Source organism: Anas acuta, chromosome 5, assembly GCF_963932015.1.
Source record: "Anas acuta chromosome 5, bAnaAcu1.1, whole genome shotgun sequence".
NCBI lineage: Eukaryota > Metazoa > Chordata > Aves > Anseriformes > Anatidae > Anas > Anas acuta.
In genome coordinates, this window is record NC_088983.1 from 33,043,839 (window position 1) to 33,068,628 (window position 24,790).

The following is a 24,790-nucleotide window of genomic DNA, read 5'->3' on the forward strand; positions in this document are numbered from 1 at the left end:
CTATCAGGATTTCCATTCACTCTGTAGGGATATTTGCTCTCTCATGGTGCTTTGCAGGACAAGCATCAGTTTGATGAAACCAGAAGTTTCCTTTAATGGAAACCATGGGCTGCATGAGAGCCGCCACCACAGCAAATTCTGTATTTTCAATGACCTGTGTAATCTAATGGCTGGTTTGAGCTGCCCTGAGAGCTACCTGCCACTGCTGGATCCAGCAGCCAAGTGGCTCCTGGGGTAGGCATTGACCTCAGCTGCTTTTTGAGGGACTCTGCTCACTCCTCCTGCTGAGGACACCTCAGTGGTGCACCGGTTGTACAGGCATTTCCTCATGTGCCTTGCCTGGCTGCAGTTCCCAAGTCAGGTTCTCTGTCTCCAAGCAAAGACAGCCCTGCACATGTTGCCAAACCTTTCTCTTGAAATGACCTCATCTCACTGAACAGCAACTGCTTTGGTGTGATGCTCAGAGCATTTCCTGACACAAAAGGACATTGTCATAGCCAGGGCCTTGTACAATACACTCCACAAAAGGAGGGAAGGAAAGTAAATATAGAAAATTAAGGAGGTATTCTTCATTGAGAGACACAACGAAAGGAAAACCACCAGGAAATGACTCTACAATGGGGCCAAATTCAGACTCTTTGGTCCCTAATACTCATTGAGGCAACCCCCTCCTCCAGCAGCTGCAGTGGAAGTGCCCAGCACCCCTGGAAACTGGGACAACCCTGGCCAGAAATCAGTGAGGCTCTTTCCACCAAGTTTGAGAGACAAGCTCATATTTTATTGTCTAAATAAAGACTTTAGGTTGCAAGCTCTAGGCTTTCAGTTTTGACAGTGTGAGCCTAGCTGGGTGCACTTAAAAGCATCCTTCTCAGCAGATATTAACAGAGGTATTCACATTCACTGCACACAGAACCAGAGAAGATGTTGATGCAGCCCAAGCCCATTTACCCGCATGCTGTCTGGTCTAGGCCAGTCATCCTTGCACTCTCCAAAGTCAATGGAGAGAGAAAGAGAGGTATTTCCAAAGGATAATTCATTCCATCCCAAGATAAATGGTGTTAGCAGGAGGAGGAGAGGTTAAACTGCTCTTTGAAGATGCCTCCATGGACTACCAGGAAGCATGACTTAGACTAAACACCTATCTGCTAAATAAAGAAGGGATGAATCCTACCATTACGGTCTAAACTGATAATATAATACAGATGTGTAGAGCGGTAAGTGACCAGATGGCGAATTTATCATACTGCAGTGTAGTTTCTTATAACATAAATACAGGCTGATGAAATAGTTGATTTGTTCAACAGACCGCCTCAGCTTCATTACAAGAGCTAGTCTGGAGCCATTACAATTTGTCACAGGGCCCTGTGTATATTTTTAGAAAATATGATGGTCTGGAAATAAAAGATTATGTGCAAGCAGCAATTTTTGGTCAATTAATCTAAGGTTCTCTGTACTGAAAAAGAATTTGAGCGTCCATTTTTCCACACTATGTGCAGAAATGATATTTAATGCCAAATTACATTTAAACGAACAAAACCACTACAAGACTACAATACATTAGGACTACTAAAGATAGCCTCTCCTATGCATTCCCCTGCGCCTCAGAATCAACAGTTTTATTTTGAACTAACAAGGCAGATTTTGCTTCAAGGCTCTCTGGGTCAGGGAGCTACCAAAATGCTTCAGGAAAACTATTTCTGGTACTGTGGGGACTCTGAATAAAAAAAATAAAATAATAAAAAAAGCTCACATGATTCACCCTATGTTTCAGGAGCAGTACCCTGCAGTTTGAGCATGAGCAGCTCACATCCAGCAGGACATGCATTGGATCCCAGTTTACGACTGGATCTCCCTCATTCCCCAAGGCAGTCACAGCAGATCCTGCTATCATTCCCATGGCACACATCTGTCCCACAGGCCCAGCTGCCCCATAGCTTGGATGAGGAAAAGCAACCCCAAGACCTGCTCACCTCTCTGTGGTGCAGGCAGCAACCTCACATCTGTGATGCCACCTTCCCTACATGGCTAGGGGATGGTGCACGGGGCCAAGACTTCTGAAGACCAAAGTCCTGGTGTGAGTGATCCCAGGGGACCTCAGCATAACCTCACAGAGCTGCAAAGAGACCTTTTGGATAGGGGGCACGTCGCCTCCAAAGCACTGAAAGGGATGACCTTCAAGAGAAGGAATGTACTCTGTGGAGGATCCACTGCCAACACCATGCAAAGCCACTTGTGGGCAGCCCTTGTTTTCAGCAAAGGCCAACCCAGTTCTACCCCAGCCTTTGTTAAAGACCTCTGGGCAAGAACTGCAGAGACAGGTCCCCCACAGATGCATCTTCCCCAAGTCCATCTTGGTTCTGGAAAACACTCCGACAATGCGCATATTCATAGGGTGTCCAGAGAGGATCTTTCTAGATACAAGCTGCCTGCCCAGGGACTTTTCCACTCAAGGAATTCTTTCCAGCTGTGTGGAAAACCAGTAAGAGCAGGCATTCATCCAGCATTTTCAGAAGAAGTTGTGCCTGTGTTAGTAGCTGGCATTGCTTCATAAAAGAAACATCATGTTGAAAATAATTTTAAAATTCTTTGGTCTATTAATCATCTAGTTTACATAAGTTTTTCACTTTTGAAGGCTTTATGCAATCCCAGAGCTCAGAAAAGTGACTCTTCAGGGGAAATGCAAATCAGTAGTTCAGGTTACTGCTGATTACATCTCCTGTGTCATGCCTTTCTAGTGAAGCAGCATGGCCTACTGCTCGTACTTTGGCTATGCTCGTGAATTAGCCTGGTCATTCAAATCTGGCCATTCTTTCCTTCTCTGTCCCCCCTATGGAGCTTTTATTCACCATAGCCGAAAGGGAAGATCCTAGAGGACAGTCATGGTGGTAAGAATGAAGATGCATTGGAGATTTCAAAGATAACATTTGAAAATCAGGGGACATCTGGGCTATATAACATGACTGTCAAGTCTAATGCCCTCCAAAAGCCATTCTACTCCTGAGGGCAGCTCCCACTGCTACTTCTCAGACCATCTCTCTGCTAGTGCTGGTGTCCCACAGCTGACACACCTGGGACTCAGAAGAAAATTCCCTTATGAAGTACTTCATGGACTCTGATGCTGTGCAATGGATGGTTTGGGGGAGTAATTTTCTTCTGACCAGAGAGTGGCTTGAAGGATAAACTCTTATTGTCCTCTAGCCTCAGGCATTACCAGTGCAATAAAAGAATCTGGGTTTTGGCATTTTCTTTTGGTGTTTGCATGTGTTTGCATTTTATTTTGACCTGCAAGTTTCTGTGTAGCAGGAGGGCTGCTGAAGGCTGTTGTAGGGGGTAGAATTTAGATGGTGGAAGTGGAAGAAAAGCAAAGGGACAGATGAAGGGTCAGTTTCCTCTTAAAAACACACAAGAGATGTAAATGACTGAGTTTTGGGCCCCTCAGTACAAGAAGGACATTGAGGTGCTGGAACATGTCCAAAGAAGGGCAGCAAAGCTCACAAAGGGTCTAGAGAACAAGTCTTACAGGGAGCAGTTGAGGGATCTGGGATTATTTACCCTAGGAGCCTAGAAAAGGAGGCTCAGGGGAGACCTTCATGCCCTCTACAACTGCCCCAAAGGAGGCTGTAGTGACATGGGGATCAGTCTTTTCTCCCAAGCAACAAGCAGTAGAACAAGGGGAAATGGCCTCAAGTTGCACCAGGGGAGGTTTAAGTTGGATATGAGGAAAAAACCCTTTACTGAAAAGGTTGTGAGGCACTGGAACAGGCTGCCCAGGGAAGCAGCTGAGTCACCACCCCTGGAGGTATTAAAAAGACCTGATGTGGTGCTTAGGGACATAGGGTCGTGGTTTAGTGGTAGACTTGGCAGTGTTAGGTTAACAGTTGGAGCTGATCTTGGAGGTCTTTTCCAAGTTAAGTAATCCTATGATCCAAGTGCCACCAGTGAATCCTCCTTGATCCTTATCTGCCTTAGGTGCATTTAAACAAATGTCCACTCTCTCATTTACCTCCTGCTACCAAGAATCTGATAAATTAGAGACAGAAAATATCTTGAGACAAACAAGCCTAGCCTCAACACTGTAATACTTCTTTGGACAGTAGACTTTAATATCAACCAGAGCAGTTTCAAATGACATCAGCATCTTTCTCCTGAAAAGTTGCATGTCAGATGTTAGGGGGAACTGTTAACCTCCATCACCCATCTCAACACATCCTCTTTACAATCTTGCAAACAACCCAGTCTGTACTTACACACCATTTAGCCAAGCTAACAGAAAACAATAATAATTATAATTAACTGTTGTTATTGTCTCTCACAGCTTCAGTCCCCCTTTTGTTTTCTGCTGGAACACACATGGAGAAATTTTGCTTCACTCAGGAGAAATAAGTTGGTGGATGAAAGAGGAGAGCCAGGCGGTGTCTGTCCCTACCGCTTCCCTTATAATTTTTACCTCTTTTTCCTCCGTGCATTCCTGTAGGCAACAACAAGGAGCAGGGCCAGACACGGAGCTGCAGAGGTTCAGACACGTCACAGCAGAGAAGCACTTCAGATGTGACTGTTTAACCTCACGCAACCTGCTGACAACCCGGCACTTTCTGCAGGGAATAGGGGAAAAGGGAAATGACTCCTGTTCTGGTCAGACAGTTTCGCGAGAGAGCCAGCTGCTCCTGGGTCTCATGTGTCCCTGAGTGATGAGAGCGTGCTCCCAAACCAGCAGTTCCCCATGGCTGTGCGCACAGAGGCATGAAGCAAAGCCAGCTTTCCTCTGGGCTGTCCTCCTGGGCTTGTTGGGCCACTGCCTGGGAAGGGGGATCCCAGGGCAGGATGGCGCTGGGTGAGTCCATCGCTTACTCCCAAGGCTGCAGAGAAAACCTTTTTCTCTGGCCCATTCTCCACTCGGTCTTGTTGACCCTCCTCAAAGCCCAAAGAGTGGTCTGTGCATTTCCCTTTTGAGATGGACCACATTTTTATTAATTTTACTGTAAATCACTTCCCCATTTCCTTTGTTTACGCTAGGTGGATTCGGTGATTTCCATGTCCGTGTGACGCAGCACTTGGCACATGAGCACAACCCATACCGTCAATTCATCGTATCTATCACTGACACCCCAGCTCTAGCACAAGGAGATAAAAGGTCTGGCTCTATACTGTCATTTCCCTTCACCCTCCTGAACCAGTTCAAAGGGATCTCTGGAAACTCCAGCTTTGAGTCCCACAGTCCTGTCCAACTTCAAGAGGAACAGTCCAAAACGCTAGTGCAGCACAGCTCAGATACATCCCCGCCAAACAAGCACCAGGGCTTATTGAGCACAGCTGCTCCATGTCTCATCTCCTCCTCAAGCCATGAATCTTCACCTCATCTAGAAGCACAGTGCAGCCTGGAAGGGAGGAGTAGCCAGCCCTCTGTCCTCTGCCAGATGTGACCACAAGGAGGTCAGGAAGGTCTCTGTGTGCTTGCTCTGTAATAGCCTAAGCACCTCTCCTCCACACGCAGCACAGCCATAGCCTGACACATCCCATGGATGGGCATGCACGCTCTTGACCTTGGGGAATTGAGGAATATCCACAGCTCCAGTCTGGAGGCTGGAAGCACCCATACAGCCTGTCACCACCTCCCAGCTGGAAGTGATACCTAAGCCAGGGGACAGCAGTTAGGTTACCTCCATGCTGTCTGCAGCATTGTGAGCATGGCTGGTCGCTGTCGGCATGAAGCTTTTCCCATCTCCCTGTCCCTCAGCGAGCATTGCTTCAAAATAACAACAGTATGGATCGAGCAAAAGGATAATTTCTGCCATGGTCAGCTTGCACCTGAGGCAAGGAAAGCCACTGCACTGTCAGCCCAGGGAAATGCAGCATCTCTGCCCTTCCTCTGCCTGCTCCCCTCCTTCTGGGGCTTTGGGCCCCTTTCTGAGAGCAAGCAGCTGGCATGCACTCTTTGAATGTCTTGGGCCCCAACCTTAACATCATTTCAATGCCATTTTTCCCTCCTCTGAATAGTGGGCCTGGAAAGCTCCACCTCGCTGCAGGCAGCACCGACAGCGAGCATCCTGCCGTACCCGTGCCAGGCGCCTTTCTTCCTAAGGACCCAGACGGTGCCAATCCCCAAAGGCACCCATGGCAGCAGGTGAAGTGTCTCTATGGAGACCTCCTCAGCTCCCTCTCTGCAGTCCCTGCCTCCTTTTGTAGCTTGCTGTTTATTGCCAACAGCATCCCCTTCTCACCGCAGCGGGTGGCTCTCTGCTTCGCCCCGGTCACCTGCCTACCAGCTCTCCTCGCAACCTGCTGCTGCCTGGGAAACAGCAATGCCACCCCCAGAGAATAACGCACATGTGACAAAGGGCTCTTTTGCTCCTTGGTTGATTTTACCCCCCACTCCTCACCCTGCATTATCAGATTTGCTTGGGTCTGGTGGCAGCTGCAGTACCACACTGCCAACAAGGACTGTGTGCTTGGGAGAGGGGGGAGCATTTGGGGGAAGTTTGGAGGAAGGAGGCTAGGGGGGCTACAACCCCTACACCCTGCTCCTTCCACACTTGGTACCCGAAGCAGGGCTGATGGCTAACTGTACGTACCCTCCTCCCACCAACATCCACAGCATGCCTTGATCCCTCCTGGGCGATCAGAAGGTGGTCAGAAATACCCCAGACCCCCAGGGTTCACTGATTTCCTATAGTCCAAAGGCCCCATCTCCCACCCAGCATCTTCCCCCCACCCTACAACACCCACCAGAGACAAGGGAGCCCCGTGGAGAACAGCATTTCTGTCATGCTCCCCCAGTGGCAGCTCCACCTCACCTTGTCTTGGTGTGGTCATGACAGCACCCATGGCTAGGAAGCAGCGTCCTCTCCCACAGGATTTTTTAAAGAGATGTGGGGAAAAATGTGGGGGAATAAATGCACCCGTGCTCCTTCCTAATCTACCACCCTTCTGTCTAATGCAGACAGCTGGCACGTCCCCAGCATGTTGCTACAGTTCCTCTTCTCCCGACACTATTTTGGGGCCCTGTCTTCACACCAATGAACCATTCCAAAACAGTTTCTCCGATACGTTTGGCACAAACAGGCTTTTCTCTGACATGTCGGTGCAACACCACCTACTGCTCATTGCCAGGGTGTATTTGTACTCAGCCCCGAGGAAACCTGCCTCTCCCTTTCTGCAGGAATGCCTCCAGCGAGGTCGGCTCCCTGCCAGGGTTGGCTGTGCCAGGCTAGGGGGCCCACGTTGGGAAGAGTGCATGCACCTAAAACACCACTCACAACCAGCCTGCAGGCTGCCTTGAATCCAGCACTTGGTGCCTCAATTTCCCTTGCTAGAAGATGAAGATGACACTGGACTCCTTTCAGGAGTATTTTGCTGGCTTTGGCTAAAACCAGGCTAGATAAGCCTTTGTGAACAAGTGAGGAATGGCACCTGCAGTTTTCTATGACAGGCAAGATGATGCACACATGGAGCTTACCACTGCCACAGTAGAAAGTAAGAAAACTTTCTAAAATTGTCCTGGGACAGAGTTTTGTCAACCAGTAGTCCGGAGAAGTGCCAACTCACGAAACACAGCTGCAGGGAGACCTCTGCAAACTCCTGTCTGTCAGCTGGCAGGATGGGGACCTCCCCCAGCATACTTGTGCCTGGCACACCCCGTGTCCAATTTAACACAAGTGTGTAGGAACTACTGCACAAAGAATTATCATTAAGTAAAATCTGTGTGATGAGGCTGAAGCCAATCTGGTTGGTTCTGAACTGCGATCTGCACAGAAATAGATGGTGACACACAGAAATTGAGATGAAGGAAGGAGGTCCTGGCAGCAAAGTTCTTCCTGTAAAACAACTTCAGAAGGACTGGAGGAGCCTATCCACCTTCAACAGCTGCCTCCAACTGAGTCAGAAGCACACCTGTGTATTTCATACCTTTTGTGACCAAAGGACTCAGAGGTAAGTTTACATGCTTCAAAGCTGCAGAGGCCCAAGTTCTGCAGGTGGTGGGTGCAGACCAGCCTCCCAAAACACCCCACCAGGTGGATGATCAGAGTCTCTCCCACCACCGACAAACCTGGCATTAGCAATCCCCTGTTCAAGTCACAACTTGAACACTCTCTGGGTACATGTAAACAGGCCAGGCACTCGCACAGTGACTCCACACCCTCTGCCAGACCCACACATACTCCATTTGTCCCAGGACTGTTGCCTGCCAGCTCCTCCATGAGACCCACAGATTCTCCCACTCAATGCAAAAAGGGCAACTGAAATGACAGCACCAGCTACAAGTGATGTGGCGAAGCTCCTCCTGATTGCTGGAGGAAACCCCACACTGCTTTTGGAAGAGTAATACATGAAGGTCTCTCTTCCATCCTCTCATCCTTGCTCCCACAAGAGTCTCACTGTTAGGGTTAGGAAGCGTTTCCAGGGAGGAGAGAAGAAAATGAGATCTTTCAATTCCTTTCACCTCAATTGCAAAAATAAGCTTCCCTACTTTTCCTGTTCGAGGCAGATTTTTCCTGGCCTTTAACCAAGTCTTTTCGGCTGATCTGTGCTCAGATCTATGACGCATGGTCAACATGTTCAGTGAAATCTGCGTTTTGCTGTTAACCAGTGAGTGCTTGGGTGTCAACAGAAACAAGACATGGGTGTCCATAGAAAGCAAGATCCAGATTTCCAAAGTGTCACAAATTGATTTCCTTTGACATTAGCTGCCCAAACACCCTTGCTGGTTGGGAGCAGTCCTGTTTTCTCCAGGAAAGTCCAAGTCCATATTGATAGTGCTCCACGTGCACTCCTAGAGCAGTTTGCACAGCATAAGCTCTGCTCAGCAGATGCTCATACAGACCTCGCTGAGTCTGAACAACATAGTCCTCCACATTCTGCGTGATGCTTGGGATGGTCAGAGGCTTTTCCCATAACCTCCCCTTGGGAGAACAGCACTCAACAGAGGTAGTGGGAAGCAAAAGAGCTAATGTGGACAAGTAGAGGCATTGGTGACTGGAGATGTCCTGTCCTTCACATGTTTAAAGCAGGCCCATAATGGATGACTGTTCCTTCCCAGCTTGGTTGAGCACACAGACTCCAAACTGCACCATCACATGGAGCTTTCCCACCTGTTGTTTATGGAGAATAATTGTCATGAGGCAGAGAAGAAAGTTAAAAGAATGAACATACGAATGAAACACAGGTACCAAAAAAATGGTGAAAACTTATGAGATCATCTCGTCCTTCCCCCTCTTTTAGTCAATACTGGATTGTTCCCTGCCGGACTCCAGAACAATGCCACTTAACCTAGATGCAATCATGCTGCAGGAACTGCCAAACACAATGCAATGAAGAGCTGAGAATGAGCTCATACGTGTTAATCCGATTCCTGCAATAAAACAATCCAGAGCTCTGGTCTCCGTCCTGCAACATTCTCCTGAGCCAACCCTTCTGTACTTATGTGCTGACACTTAAACAAAAGCTGCAGCCTCCAGTGGGCTGCTGGCATAACCCGGAGCCAGGAAAATGCAGCACAACAATATTGATTAATGTTCTCGCTACTAAAAACATTGCTTTGTTTAGGTGGAATCCATAAACCTTGTTGTTCACAGACATTTGGGGAGCAAAGCTTTATTTCCAAGAATGCTCCTGGAAAGGAAATCCATTGTATAGGCCAACATGAATAGACCCTTGCATGTGCAGTCTGTATGGGAAGCACCCAGGTGGCTAGTGAGAAAATAGCTTCTTATCAAATACAGTTATGCATTACGAACAGCCACAGATGATTCACAAACATTTAGAAGGCATCCCCATCTGTGAGGCGCACGCCACCCAAACGGGAGCCCGAAACAATGCCGCATAGCGAGCATCCTGCAGGAACAGCCAGCCACAATGCAACAAGCACTCTCCGTGAACCACAAAATCCACCACTGGCCAGAGCATTCAATTCACTGATTGCAAAACATGTCCAGAGCAACCACTGCACACTCATAGGGTGGAAAGGAACATCCCAAATATTCCTTGGGCTGATATCTTACTTTCCTTCTATATAAGAGACCTTAAAGCAAAGGGTTAAAAAGCCTGTCCAGGGCCCATCAAGACACTTTCCCGGAACTGGCCTGGGTAGCAAATGCATCTCCTCCTCCTTCTTAAAATCATATAGCTGATAAAAAGCAGAGAGGCTTTCATCACTATTCTGTATGCATAATTAGGTTTAATTTACGGAGCAATGAGTCCTTAGTAAGTGCGCGCACACACACACAGCTTCTTCATTTATGTGACTGATATCCAGAAACACAGTTCCCCAGCCAGAGTTTGGGCAGCAAACGCAAAAATGTATTTTGATACTGGAATGCGACAGCACGCACAAAAATATGTCCACCAAGTGCAACTTATTGTAAACAGGAGCATAAGTAAAATAAACAAATACATGTCATTTCATCTGGGTCACAAGTTGACTCAACATGACATTTCCTTTTGTAGTGAAGAACATTTGGGGAAAAGAAAGCCTATTTATACATACTGGAATATATTAGGATGGTGGTTTTTTTCCTAGCTCTCGTGGCTATTTTTGCAGTTAGCTGGTCTCAGAGTTCAGAGGCTTTTTCCCTTTTCAAGGTCAAGATTTTCTTTCTGCTTGATCTCACAGGACCACAAGTCATAATCCTGCATCCTTGAAAGATTCATTGCTGTACAGCTGTGATCAGTGACCTCAGCCACCTGATTTTGCCACAAAATCAGAGAGGACTCTGCAGCCTGGGAACAGTAGCTCTGTGTTCAATAATACCAGATTTTTAAAGGCATCAGAGACAACCTCCATTTCTCCCATGCTTTCTCCTCCTGAATGATGCTTTACAGCTGTGTCTCCTCCAGCAGAGAGGCAGCAAGGACTCCCTGGGGAGCCCATTTACACTGCTGCTCTTGAATAGCTAAAGTGGGAACACGCGTCCCGCGTCTCTAGACACACATGCTTGTGCACACAGCACTCTGAAACCCGGTGGGTGGTTTTCATGGAAGAGAAAATTTTGGCTGATGCTTCTCTTGCTCTGCCTGCCTCATGCAGAACAAATGCACCACTGGACTCAGATGTGTCCCTTGTGCTCCCTGAGCTGCTCACCTCCTCATGCAGGTGTCTATCCGGAGCACACCCAGCACTGTACACAGGGCATACAACCAGAGGGAGGTATACGGAGGACAAGAGACTGACACCCATGGTCCAGCAGGCCAGACCAAGAGGTGTCTGGCTTCCTGGTTTTGAGCACCAGGTCTTCAAAGCCCTTGGCTACCTGTTACCATCTCAGCTATCATCTGCATGACATGGCCCCAGGGCTTCCTCCCGTGCCCCTGATGAGGGGCTCCTCAGGATCACAGCTCACCGTGGCTGCAAGGTTGGCAGGAAAGGCTGACCTAACCCTGCACCAAGCTGGCCCTCAGACCCATTGTCTTGAAATCAGGGTAATGATGGATGCCTAGGATGTTTCATCATTTCCCAGCACTGTTACAAGGCCCACATTTAAACCTCATCAAAAACTTTTTGGTTTCCTTTCTGATTTTTATGTGCCTGGAGTGCTGGCTATGCCTCCCCCAACCTTTGTTCTCCTGTTATTAAATGAGTGGTCCATTTTTCTGAGGATGAGCAGTACTGTCGTGCAAACCCATTAGTTAGCTGCCTGCATTAGCGGTGAGAGCCAAGTGAGGGGTTTGCTGCCTGAGACGTGTTCTTCACATCCTCTCCCCCTATCCACCCAGGCTCCATCACTCCCTTCTCAGCTTTTTCCCACACTTGCCACAGGGCCAAATAAACCAAAGGCTGTATGAGTCAGCCACAGAAAACAGAAATGAGTTTCCGAATGAGTTTGACATGTAGATTAAGAGGGGGAGGTTAAGAGCCTCTCCTCCCAGGACGTCTCCTTCAGTCAGTCCTCCACGTGTGCGGGCAGCATGGATCTGTGTGCACGCATATACATGATGCCATTTTGGCATTTTCCCCTCTATAATTCCTTTCTGCTAATATTTTCCTGCACCTTTCAGCAGGAATTAATACCCTAGGCTGCTGGTCTTGACCAGGACTTCTCCATCACTGCTGCAATAAGAGCATGTAAAAATCGTAGTAGCCATACCACCATAATTTGGAAAAGTGATCATATGCAGCAACTCGCTTGTTTCAGTGGCGAACATAATGAGGCAACAACATCCCTGCATTGGGCCTGATCCAGCTGTTTGTCCAAGAGGTCCCTGAGTGCAGCTGTTCTCACCACCAGCTCCAGATCCTTTTAGTTACAGCTGTAATGGTGCTATATTCCTGCTCACAGATTTTGTTTTCCTTCTTTGAAAGCACCTGCTCTCTGCACTGCCACTTCTGTTGTTAGATAGCCAGGAAGGGTGAAGCTGAGTTCTGCCTTCAGGTATTTCAGGGAGCAAGGTGCTCCCTCTCATTTTGAAAGCCTCTTTTTTGCAAGCTCCTAACATAAGCTTGATGCTAACCCAGAGCCATCCCAGAGACCAGAGCAGCCTGGCCTTTCCTCCAAAGGGCGAGGAAACGACCCGCGGCCGCTGGTGGAGGCAGTTCACTGGGGTCAGGTGGCACGTGCAAGCCTCTAGCATCGCGGGTCCTGGTGCCAAGAAAAACACCAGCGCTGCGCTTCCTGCGTGCCGTCAGCGGGCAGGACAGCCCCGGGTGTTTCCTCCAGGCGGGTGGGTAAAGGGACGAGTGGGGATGTTTGTTGTGCTTGGATCCAGACGCTCATCCATCTATCAGAGCACAGCATCTACAGCAGTGGGCTGAGCAGCAGCAGTGATGAGGAGACACCAAGCCCCCCCCCTCAGGGACCAGCAGCTTCCTCTGCACCCACCACTACCTGTTATTGTTTGCTGGGAGATCATCACCCACTAGCCCCCTGGCATCAGCAGGGACCAGCCAGCCATTGCATGGTTCCAGCTCCTCCATCCTACTGCACCGTAGCTGCTAAGAAAAAGAATCCAGCAGCTCCTTCTCACCTGCCCAGCAACTGGAGCTTTCACCTGTAGACTTCACACTAAAGCCTTGCACAGAGGCTGCTCATCCTTTTTAGCAAGTGGGAAGAAGATTAAAGCCCAGAAACCTGATGTCCCATTGTCCTGCTTGCATCAATACAGGCATAAAATATGCCACCGGAGGAATAATTGGATTTCTTCAAAGCCACCAGATAAAGCAAACCCCTCTCACAAGCCGCACTCCTTGTCCAGCAGCATCAATGTGCTGCAAAGAAAACTCCGTCATGTGCCACAGCCTCACAAAAGCATGAAAACAGGCTTGCAGCCTGCTCTTAGATAAGCCCCAAACAAATCAGAAACAACAAGCGAAAACTTGATTCAAGGTTTTCTCCAGGATGGACGTCTTGCTACGATAAATTAAGGTGTTTTTCATTATTAAAAATAAACAAAGCAATGAAAGTGAACCATGTCACCATTCATACACTTAAAAAACATCTTTAATCTGCTTGGGAAAATCTTTTTTTCTCCGTAACAGGAAAAAATATTAGTTGTCCAGATAACAAGCAAAACAAAATCAACTAAAGGGCATCAAGAGACTTCCTGAAATTGAAAAAACAATGTTTTGTATAACAAGTTAAAAAAAAAAAAAAAAAAAAACACACACACACAACATACACAGCAAGCAGAATGATTCCTCCAGTTTCTTCAGGTCGTTCTTAGTTTCAGGAACACAAGGAAAAACTACACAAGTAGGCGAATGTTTTATTTAACCTTGCAGCCTTTTACAGCTGTCCTATTCCTCTTCCCTTCTCCCTCCTCTCCCCCCCACCCCACCCCCCCCGGAAACCATTTGTCTTTCTAGTGCCTTATTTTTAACAGCTCAGCCCAGCCCCGAAGGGACGTGTGTAAAAACAATGAAAGAACTTAATCTGGCAACTTTGGGGCTCCCAGGACTGAAATAGCAAGCCCAATGCAAATCAGCATCGCGCCGGTTCACAAGAGGGAACGACGCCTCCCGTCGTACGAGGAGGGGATGGAAGGAGCATCATGGGCAGCTCCGGTGGGTGATGCTGATGGGGAGGCCCGGGAACCCATTCATCCTGCAGTAAATAAGCCCCTGGAGATGCGGGGGGAAGTTTGCACAATGTCTGCCCCAACGCCGCCTGGATCTCCGCCAGGCCCGCGAGGCTTTCATTCTCAGGAGTTCACAGATCCCACCTAGGAGCGCCCGACGAAAACAATACTGGATGAAGCCTGGCCTTCTCCCCCACGTCTGCCTCTCAGCCTCTGCACCATAGAGGCCTCAGGAAATCATTAGCTGTGCCTGCTAGGAGCTCCAGGATCCTAAATAATTATTCACATTTGATGTATTCAGAGGTTGTGTTGTGTTGTTTTTTTTTTTGGTGGTGGTGGTGGTTTTTAAGGCTATTTATGGTTTCCACAGGTTCATTCGTTATCTTGATTTATACATTTTCTCGTGTTTGGTCCTGTAGATTAATCATTGCAACGTAGGGTTCGAAGACCTCCTGTTACAGTTACTCCAGCCTTCAGTAACCCCGTTGGTTGCAGTCAGGCAGTTCAGTCATGAAATTATATCTGCTCCCTAATAAATACACACAGGGGCAGGCCCAGCCCTAACACCCTTACAAGCCAGTTTCAAAAGTGGCCTCCAGGATGCTGAAACACACATTCTGTGAATATTTATGGCTGCAGAAGTCAGGCCGTTGCATGTTTGTGAAGAGTAATCCCTAGACAGGTGTAGTACCAGCCAAAGCAAATTGATTTAGAAATGTCAACATATATTCATAGATTATTTGCCAAGCTCAAGCACTTATAGTAAATGTCAACAGATCTAAGAATAGAGTTCAGGTACCAGTAGGGAAACCTCCAGCCTTGCAACATGCACATATTGCAATGGGAAAGCAACACAAATCTACCAGCCAAAGGAAATCCCCCCGAAGAGGGTGCCAGGAGAGGAAATCCACTCAAATCCATATCCATGCTTTCTGGGGACACTCTACCAACAGAAGCAGTCAGCCTGCAGCACTCCCAGCACATCTGATCCCCTCAGCCAGCCCAAGGTCCCTGCGTTCAGCAGGGTGGCTCCCAGCAGCCCAGAGGGCAGGCTCCTAGGCAGCCACCAGCCCAAATGAGGTGCCCCTTTGGCAAGGTGATGCTGTCCCACCTCTCCTCTTCCACCAGAAGCAGCACTTGCCCATGTTTCGCCAGCTGACTGACTCATCACCAGGCTGCTGGGCAGGAGAAAGAAAGCCTTTAATGGTAACTTAAGCGTGGAGCCTGGGCGTACGCTGAGGCGGGTCCTTCTTAAATACCCGCCATCCCCAGAGGTATCAAAGAGACGTGTGGACATGGAGCTTAGGGACGTGGTTCAGTGGTGGACTTGGTGGTGTCTGGTTAATTGTTGGACTTGGTGATCCTAAGGGTCTTTTCCAGCCGAAATGATTCCATGAGGACTTCGCACAAAGTCACCAGGCCCATCCTGAGTCAACACACACTCACCAAGCCGCACCATATCCTGACAGGATATCAGCAGTAAACAGTAGGCAAATACTCACGCTTTATCATCGGCTGGTATTTGTTGTTTTTAGAGACCTGCACTAAAATTCCCACTGAAAAAATGCATACAACAAAAGTAGCTTCTATTTTCTGCCCACAGCAGAGCTGTGCGAAGAAAGCCATTTCCTTCATTATTATTCTGCACACAAAAATGGTTTGATGATGTCTTTTTTTTGCCTTTTTTTTTTTTTTTTTTTACATCTATTTGCTTAACTCTTGGGAAAAGATTTGTTTACAAGTTTATTTTACAGATCCATAAAAATCTGTCTCCGCTGCCTGCAAGCGTTTGCCTTTCATGATGTGTGCCTTACCAGGGCACAGCAGGATGAGTCAGAAAGTCCCACCACCACCACCGGGCAGAGCAGGCACCCACCGTGGGCACAAGGATGGATCACGCACATTTGGTTTTGGCAAGTGATCACGCACGGCCTTCACGTGCAAACTTTCTGCAAAAAGCACATTCCTGTAAAACCGGAGGCATAAACCTGGAAAGAAAGCAAACCCTCACAGCAGCACTAGCATGACTAAAGCATAAACAGCTATTTGCTGGAAATCGCTGGCAACATTTGCTCAGCAAAGGTTATTGTTAGAAAATATAATTGATATTGATGTCTGGGGCTATCACATGTGATTGTATCAGCAAAATATGCTATCACTCGCTAATTACTTTTAACGTGATTTTCGTGGCCGAGCAGCCGATGCTGGAGAACAGAGTTGTCTTTTTAAGCACAGCAAAATCCTGTCTAATTACAAATTAAGCTCCAGACCAAGGCAAGCTAGTTGCTGCGGCATCGAGTTTGAGAAAGCAGTGCTTTCCCATTTAACTTTGGATGATTCTCATCATCATTTCTCCATGGAAGTAACACTTTTCTGAGAAAATAACGCTGTTAGCCTGCAGAACATTGCCGCGGTACAATAGCTGCCTGCTTGGGGCTCACTCGCCACCTGCTTTTCCTTGTTTTGTTTTCTAGCCTCTAATTACTGAGCAGAGTCAATTCCTAATGAGGCAGTTTGATTTCCTGTTTTTCATACTTCTTGAGCCACTTAAAGAGCCAGTCCAACATAAAAGGAACCCTTTTCTAAACAGATTTTAAATTAATTATAATAACCTTGGTGGTTGTTGTTGTTGTTGCTCTGCGTGTGTGCGCGCATCTGACTTTTCCATGGCTGTGTTTCTCATTTAATGTTTCCACACGAAACAACCTTTTTTTCATGTGTGTGTATGTGTTTCCCCCCCCCCAACAATGTGAACTGGAAATTCTTGTCCAGGAAATTGTAGCCACAGAAACACTGTGTCTGGGGCTGAGGAGGAAAAGGTGATGATGTCATGAATAATTGGGCTGTGAGAAAAGATGGAGCATGAATAAGGAGGGAAATATTCTGACGTCTGTCTTTAAAGCTAGAAGATAAACACTTGTTGTGAATGGTACACACTGGCTTCCAAAAGGGCTAGTAGGAAGAACGGTATTGCATGACCACTCAGAAATACATGAATGATGCTAGGGAGGGCTTTCAGCCCACTGCACACATGTAATGCCTCTCAGGTCACATCTCAGGGCTTCCTATGTGGATACCGGTGGCACTGGAAAGCTGCAGCGGTTCCTGGGATTTAGGGAGGGTCTTAGTCATCCTCCTCCTTCCTCTGCTGCCTCCTCCCTCCGTCCCTGCTCCCAAGCCGCCAGCCCTGCTCCCCTGCCCCAGTCTCCCGGTGGGGCTGACTGAGGCCACTCACAGAGGACACCTTCAGACCTCACCGCAGCGATGGTTCCCCTGTCACCCTGCTTCTTCCATCCTTCCAGGACAGCCAGTCCAGCCCAGGACTGTCCTGCTGGGCTGCCCAACAAGAGCACAGGAGAGGCAGCAGCTTTGGAAGCTAAATCAGTGTGGTCGTGCCAAGCAACCCCTGGAGTTGTTACACCAGCAAGTGCTGGAGTTTCGCCTTAGAAACTGCATATAAAGTTCATTAGGAGAGAAGAAAAAAAAAAAAAAAAAAAAAAGCCCTGCTGCTAGAAACAGAGAAAAACCAACGTATGCTACAGCTCTAAAAATTAAACTGTACTCAGCCGGGGAGGGCTGCATTCCAACCCCACCCAAATCAGAAAGCTGAGAAAACTTCAATGGGCTCTAGCTTCTGGATTATTATTATTATTATGACAGGGTTTTCCTCTCAGGATTCAGACTCTCTCTAAATGGTGGGAAAAAGGGTTTTATACAACCTCCAGTCTCCACATGACAAAGTGACTGCCTATTCCTACAGTCGTCTGAACAGAATAGACGGAATAAGCTATTGTCTGTGCTCAGAAGTCAGCTCCTGCACCGGCACTTGATTGGTCCAGGATGTAGAGGAACAAAAAGGTCATTGAATAAAAGAAGAACAATACTTTTCATGAAACAAATGAGCTTTTGCTAATTTATAACATGTTTGGTTTGGGTATCATATACATCAAAATGATGTAATTAGTAAATGTCATTTTCTGGAGAGAGAGAGCTCCACAAACCCTTAATGATGGGAATTTCCTGCCCCAGGCTGGAGTCTCTGGACTACCGGGGCATCATAAAGATGCTGTATTTCACCAATAATTACAGTGGGTGCAGAGTGGAACCCAGCTGTGCGACAAGGGGAAAGGAAAAAGTTTGCCTATGGCAGAGGTTAGTTGCACCAAAGCGTTAATGAGAGAAACGTAATGGAGCAAAGGCTGATTAAAATGGGCACAGTCAGAAGCTCAGCTCTCAGAGCACCTTGGTCTGAGGGACACTCGGACATGGACAGAAGCTTTGCAGGTTGTGCAGCACTCTGCTGAACGCATCCCATTGCAAGGGTAGTTTTCAAATAAGAGACCTCAATACACTCAACAGGAACACAGTCACAGCAGAGGTGCTCATGCCAGAGGCTATGTTTTCTAGATCTGAGAGGAAAAGCTGCTCTCACAATGCTCTTCCCTCAAAGAAGAGTCAGAAGTACTGAAGATCTCATGTAAGAGACTTCCCTTACTGTTGTTCCAGATTGCACAGGGCCACCTGTACCAGGAGCCTCAAGACTCCTGATATTCACGAACCTATTGCCTCACTACCAGACATGAGTTATCTAAGAACATAAGGAACCTTCTTGCTAGAAAAACAGTATTTTGCACTTTTTTTTTTCCAAATTTGGCTAGAAACTAAGCTGGGTGTAGGTTTATCCAAAGCCACCAGAAAGAGCAACTGGCCAAAAGACCTGAAAGCCTTCTTCAGATACACATCTGCCCTCTTCTAATAAGCATATCAGCCACATCTGGGAGACTACCCAAAAACCTCCTTATTTCACTTCCTCCAGGTCCTTAAGGCAGTCCTGAGTTGAATGTTGTTATAATGACAGGGGAAGGGTCAAAAAAAAAAAAAAAAAAAAAAGTTTTTCCTTGCACCATAAGGGATGGAGAGACACAGCAAATAGTTAGGGGTCTACAAGATTTGAAGAGCCTACCAGAAGCGCCATGCCCTGATGTAGCTGCTCAGACTCAGGAGATTACCACAGAGACCCAGTGTTTTGCTTTCATTTCAGATGTTTCTGACCCTTTCTCTGCAGAAGTGTTGCATCAGCTTCACCCCCTTGGACCAAGGCTCCTGCAGGAGCATGAAGACACTCAGGCTGTCTCAAGAGCAGCGTGGTGTTCTCTTCTCCCCAAGGGCTCGCTGCAGCTCAGCTGCTCCCAGGAGTGGGCAAGGCGGTGGTGAACCAAGCCACAACCTAGAAAACCTTTTCTCATGCGAAAATCCAGTAGGCAGCCTTATGAGGAGAAACCTCCTTTGGCAATGGCCACAACGTTCTCTGAGCTGTGTGATAAATGTGTTATATTAGTTCATGTTTCCTTCTTCACAGGAATTACTCAGGCACACGTGAAACAATAACACAATCTGGAAAAAGCTTCTTTCATCGTTTGTAGTGCAACTTTGTTCTTCATGGCAAGTTAAATGTATGTGGGAACTAAAACTGAAGCCCAAAGGGCTAGTGAATGCTAATCACCAAGTCTCTTCTGCCAGTAATGGGCATGTCTGAGCTGGAAATGTTTAACTGCTAGGGATTTTCACCTCTCTTAGCAAAGGAAGGACACCTCTAAATGTGACATTCTTCTCCCCAGGAAATACCCCTACATTCTCTGCTGGTCAGAAAGGAAAACACTCCAGTGCAAATAATTTACTTCACACCCGCTTCTTTCCTCCCCTTTAATTTGCTTTTTCAAAAATTCCTTCTGCTGCCAACTTTTCTATCTTTTATGAAGATTAACCCAGCAATTCCCACTTTTGTGAGCAGCTCCAACGGAAATCTGCTAAAAGAATAATCTCGAGTCAACAAAAGTGCACTCTGATGGGCCCCAGCTGAGCCAGCTGTGTTTCTGCAGGTCTGCAAGAAAAAAAAAAAAAAAAAGAAAAGCTTGAGTGTCCTCCTTGCAGGTAGAGCTAAGGTGGTACAGCAGAATAGGTGACCGTACATCAGCTGCTCCTCTGTACATACATCATTGTTTCTGGGCTCCTGGGCACCAGAAGGCAATGTCAGCAGAACGCACCATGCCCTGCAATGCTGCTGTGTGCAGTCCTGGATGTGAGCACCACAGCCAGGTGAGGAGCAGATGTGTTTGGGTGCTGCCCTGCCTGCTGGCAGCTCCCTGGGGCTCCCGGGTAGAAGGGAAAGCAGTGGGAGAAGACCCATAGGTGTCCGTGTGTGGAGTCACCTGCTCTTACCCCTACAGGGAAGAAGGCTGCAGCCCTTCCCGCACAGCCAGGCAGCCACCAGCCTGTGACACATCACCCTCAAGGAACCAGGGCAGCAGGTAAAAGGGCTGACTCACAGACCATCCACCTTTTTCAGCAAGCTTCTCACTTACCATAAATGAATGTCTGCAGCACACTTTCAATTCCTCTAAGTCACGCTCCAGCCTAGCCCTGCATTATCAGATGCCAAGAGCTTGACTGTGACCTCAAGGTAATACCGCTGCCCACAGCTACTGTAATGCCATGGGCACAATGCAGTGGTCATGTTAGCGGACTGAGAAGCTTTGTAGGTGGTGAGGGGAGGAGAACTTGTGAAGATGAGCAGCCTACGGCTGCATGTGGTTAGAGAAATGTGGGTGGTGATGCACCAAAGAAATGGGAGGTGCTTGTTTATTCCAGTGGTTTCCTGCATTATCATATATGTCTGGACAGAGAGAAGCAATAAAGGTGTAATTCAGGTTAAATATTTATTTACTGCCTACTTAGAAAATGTCACTGAGCTAACCGAATAGTCTCTTCTCATCGCAGCAGTCCAAGGTCATACATTACCAGTAACTGCAATTTCCCAAGTCTCATCTTTGGAAGAGCCTGTTCTCACAAGTGCCTCACCCAGTCACTGCAGTAGATGGCATGGAGGAGGAAGAAAAAGTGAATAACAGCAACACAGCAGGAAGGAAAAGTCTGGAAAAGGTATGAGGAAAGAAGATAGGGCAGTGTAAAAGCAACTGAAAGAGCTAGTCAAGTACATGCACTCACTAGACTAGAACAAAAAGTGAATTGAAAAGAACACCAGCAACCTAAAGGCAGCAACTGCACTGGGATGTTATTGCTTTTATAGATTCATCCCCCTTCCTGGGACAAGCTCTGCTCAGTAAAATGCAACAGCCTAATGCACTGCTTGTGGATGAGGAGAAGCAGAAGCCAGCATGGGGCCAAAAACCCCAGCACTTCAAAATCTCTGCATCATGAAGACCAATCCAGCTACACAGAGCTGTTTCTGTTTTTGATGTGGAGATTAATATCAGGCCAAGGTCTGAGGTTCCCAGTAGCTGAGCTCTCCAAAAGCAAGACTGGGGAGCCAAGGGCAAAGTGCTGCACAAGAATACTAAAGCCTTCAGAGTACAAACCCCCTCAGTATGTTTCTTTAATTTTACAGCTTATATAATAACCTGATTTGGCCTTTGACCTTTTCGCTTGCTCAGCCTGGAAAGAGAAAGTAGCCACAGATTCAGATTGAGCAACTACCAAAACCCAACAGGGCAGGATGGCAACCCTTCTGGGCACAGCTCTGTTCTCCAGAGGCGTCTCTCATTCCTTCCTCTGCTGCCACATGCCAGAGGACACAGCCATGATGATCCCAAGGGCTCAACTCAAAGCCTCCAGAGAGCACTGGCTCATACTCCAGAGACCTCTCCATCCCCAGAGATACACTTGCCCTGCTGAGGTGAGGACAAGCCCCTGGGGAGATCTCACACACTGCATCAGCTGGAAAGCTGGCTGCAAGATCAGCAAGGAGAGAACAGGCATGGGAAGGTGAATTAGGAAATAGGACGAACCTAAGAGGAGCTGTTTGGTTTTTTTGTTTGTTTTAATCCATTTAAGAGTGTGGCACCTGTAACAGCATATTGCAGTAGATTCCAAATTGTAATCACACTTATTATTTAAACAGACAAAAAAACTATTTGTTTTAGAATCAACGACTGGTAATCTCATTTTGTTCTTCCACATTCACAAGCTACAAGAAATATTAAGAAGTCATTCCTAAAATGAAGAAAGCAGGGCAGGGGACCTCTCACATGCCCCTCTGACAGCTGCTTCCCTCCTCTGCTTAGTGCCTCCTCACACAGCCACTGTCCCACATCCCCAGCTCTTTTGCGGCCCTTTCCTGTCCCTTTCCTACAGATGGAGCAGGGTTTCAGACACAGCAATATTACAGAACCAGATTGCAGGCAGTTCAGTTTCATCTCTAGTCCCTGTCCTAGAAGGCTGATGACATTTTACCTGCTTATTTGCAAAGGGAGGCATGAACGTGATAGCAAACACAAGAGAGCTTGGTCTGTAGACAGACTCAGTGGGCAGAAACTACCACCTCCTGCATAGAAGGGACATCAAATATCAACTGTTATTCAGAGCAGGCTTGTGACACCAAGCCCCACTGTTTGTCCCTGTTAAACTACTTTGGTAAGCAGCTGCAACTTCTTTGGAGGCCTCTATCTCCCAGAAAAAAAAAAAAATAGTGAGTTTTCCATGTGAAAATACATCTGGCATCAGCATGGCAAGGGTCTCTGTATGCACTCAGAGCAAGAGGTACTGAGCATTAGGTGTTATCCCCCCCACTCACAACTCATTAAAGCAACTTTCAGAAGCATGTTTAATCAAGAAGCCTCACCTGAACGCTATCACATACGCTGGCTCAGAGAATTGGATATGACTTGTGGCATCTTTCCAGCTCATCACCCAACATGTGCTGACCAAAAGTCACTGCCATCTATGATATCACCCATCATGATTATGACAGCTCTGTTGGTTTCTGTCTTGCTGCCAATGACTATTGATCCATACACGAGGACTGCCTGCATCTTTTTTGATGGGTTTAGTAGAAACACACTGCTAGCTACTCCTCCACATGAAGGAACATTAGAAGAGCAGCATATAATACTGCTGCCTCTTGGGCTGTAGTGGGTCCTTTAGCAATAGGAGATACCAATCTTTAAAGCTATGCATCCAAAAACACCTCCAAGCAGCACCAAATTCAAGGAGAATAAGCTTGAGGCCACAGGAACCTGGTCTGAATAGTCACCCACTGATGGAGAATTCAGTGGTCCCTTCTATGGGTTTAACAGCATCTGATAAAGTTATAGGCAGCACATTTCCAGCCTAGCTAAACTCTACATAAAGCACCACCATAAAGCATCACATGTCTACAGAATGTGTAGTTGGAGGTGCTTTGGAGTCTGCAGCAGTATGAGACTTGGACCCTACAGTAGATCTCTAAATGACAAAAACTCATCAATTCCTGTTATTTTAGGAGCAAACCGGAGTCACTTTGGTGTTTCTACACCAGAAGCCTCAACTATACTGTGTTTATTACTATATTTTGCTAAGCCAGGCCCTGTTCTCTAAGTATTTTGTTTGTACAGCAGCTTTTGTTGGTATTTCCTCATTCAGGCTGCAGTCACTCAGAGTATGAGTATTTGTATGAATCATTCTTCTAATCACCCTTGCTGGCTGCCTCTGAATGACTGCTCAGTTAGAAGAAACGTGAATGAAAGTAGTGTGGGTAGCAATTTTAAGACTGAGCTTGATTTCCCCAACTTGTATACGAGGTAAATAAGAAAAGAAACAAGAGCCAGCACTAAGACCTGTTCTAAAAACCAGTGCCAACCAAAGCACAAAGACATCTGCATGCAGCTTCTTCTCCCCCACCCCACCACTTCAAACCATTGCCTTCAGAAGAGCAGATGTACCCGCATTTGGGATATCACACACCTGCATGCTAAAACAGGGTCCCAAGAGCCAGTCTCCTACCTTCTGCATCACCTTCTCTACATCTTCTCCTTTTCTTTTATTCAGATACCATTTTTCACCTTTCCTTCACTCTTTATGCTGAGATCTTAAACACCCAGCACATCTCACTGACCTCAGCTAGGAGCTCCAAGCAGAGCTGTACAACAGGCAAAGGAACCTCCTTTCTTCCCAACCCACCACTTTTATCCTGCCACAGTGCTGACTGATGACAGAACTCAGGTCAGCACAGTGCTATCAGGAGGAGCACATCACGAGGAACACCTGCATCTGGGTTTGCCCAGGGCTTCCCAGCAAGGCTGCCTTGCCTCAGGTGAGCATAACGATGCCACCCTCATTGAGAGCACCATGGGGACCACAAAAACACATTTCCAGGTGGATATATATTTTATCTTTAACCACTTGCCCACTGTTTGTAGTGTGAAGAGATGGTTCAAAACAGGTCTGTCACAGAGGATATTCTGTGGGATTACACAGCTGCTGTGCCACCAGCCCCAAGCGAACTGGCCAGAAGAGCAGGCAGAGGGAGCCAGCAGGACTTGCACGAGCAGTCGTATCCCTACCCGTCTCCTATGCCCCTACATCTTCTGCCATTGTTCCCTGCTGCAGCCCTGCCCGTGGCAGTCACTGCTGGAGAGCTAACGCAGGGGAAACTGTCCCTGGTGACTTTTCTGCCCTGTCATCTGCACTTGATCTGATACAAAGCAGATATCTGGTGGGTAGAAATCAAGGCAATGGGATGTAGACTGCCCTCCAGTTCCAGCTCCTGCTACCAAGTCTGACGGAGAACAAGGCTTACAGAGGCCTTGCCAAAACTCTTAAATATAAAAGCTCCATCTAGGAATACTTTAAAGCTGGAAGTGGTCTTTGCAAATGATTGTTCGCTGTTTTCATCAGTTTGAAGAGTTAGTAAGAATTAATCAGTTGTGAATTGTTTCTAAAATGAGACAAGAAGCAGCACTCATCCACAGGGGACTGCAGCAGGCATGAAATGAAACAGAACATGAAAATG

At 47.3% G+C, this 24,790-nt stretch overlaps 1 long non-coding RNA gene across 1 annotated transcript; it reads right to left on the reverse strand.

Annotated features, from left to right (window-relative positions):
• Positions 1 to 4,082: 4,082 nt before the first annotated feature.
• LOC137857422 (uncharacterized) lies at positions 4,083 to 23,968 on the reverse strand. Its single transcript, XR_011097085.1, has 2 exons — positions 23,782 to 23,968; positions 4,083 to 9,086 (listed from the first exon to the last, which is right to left on the reverse strand). It is a non-coding gene; the product is annotated as an uncharacterized lncRNA (long non-coding RNA).
• Between the last annotated feature and the right edge of the window lie 822 nt (positions 23,969 to 24,790).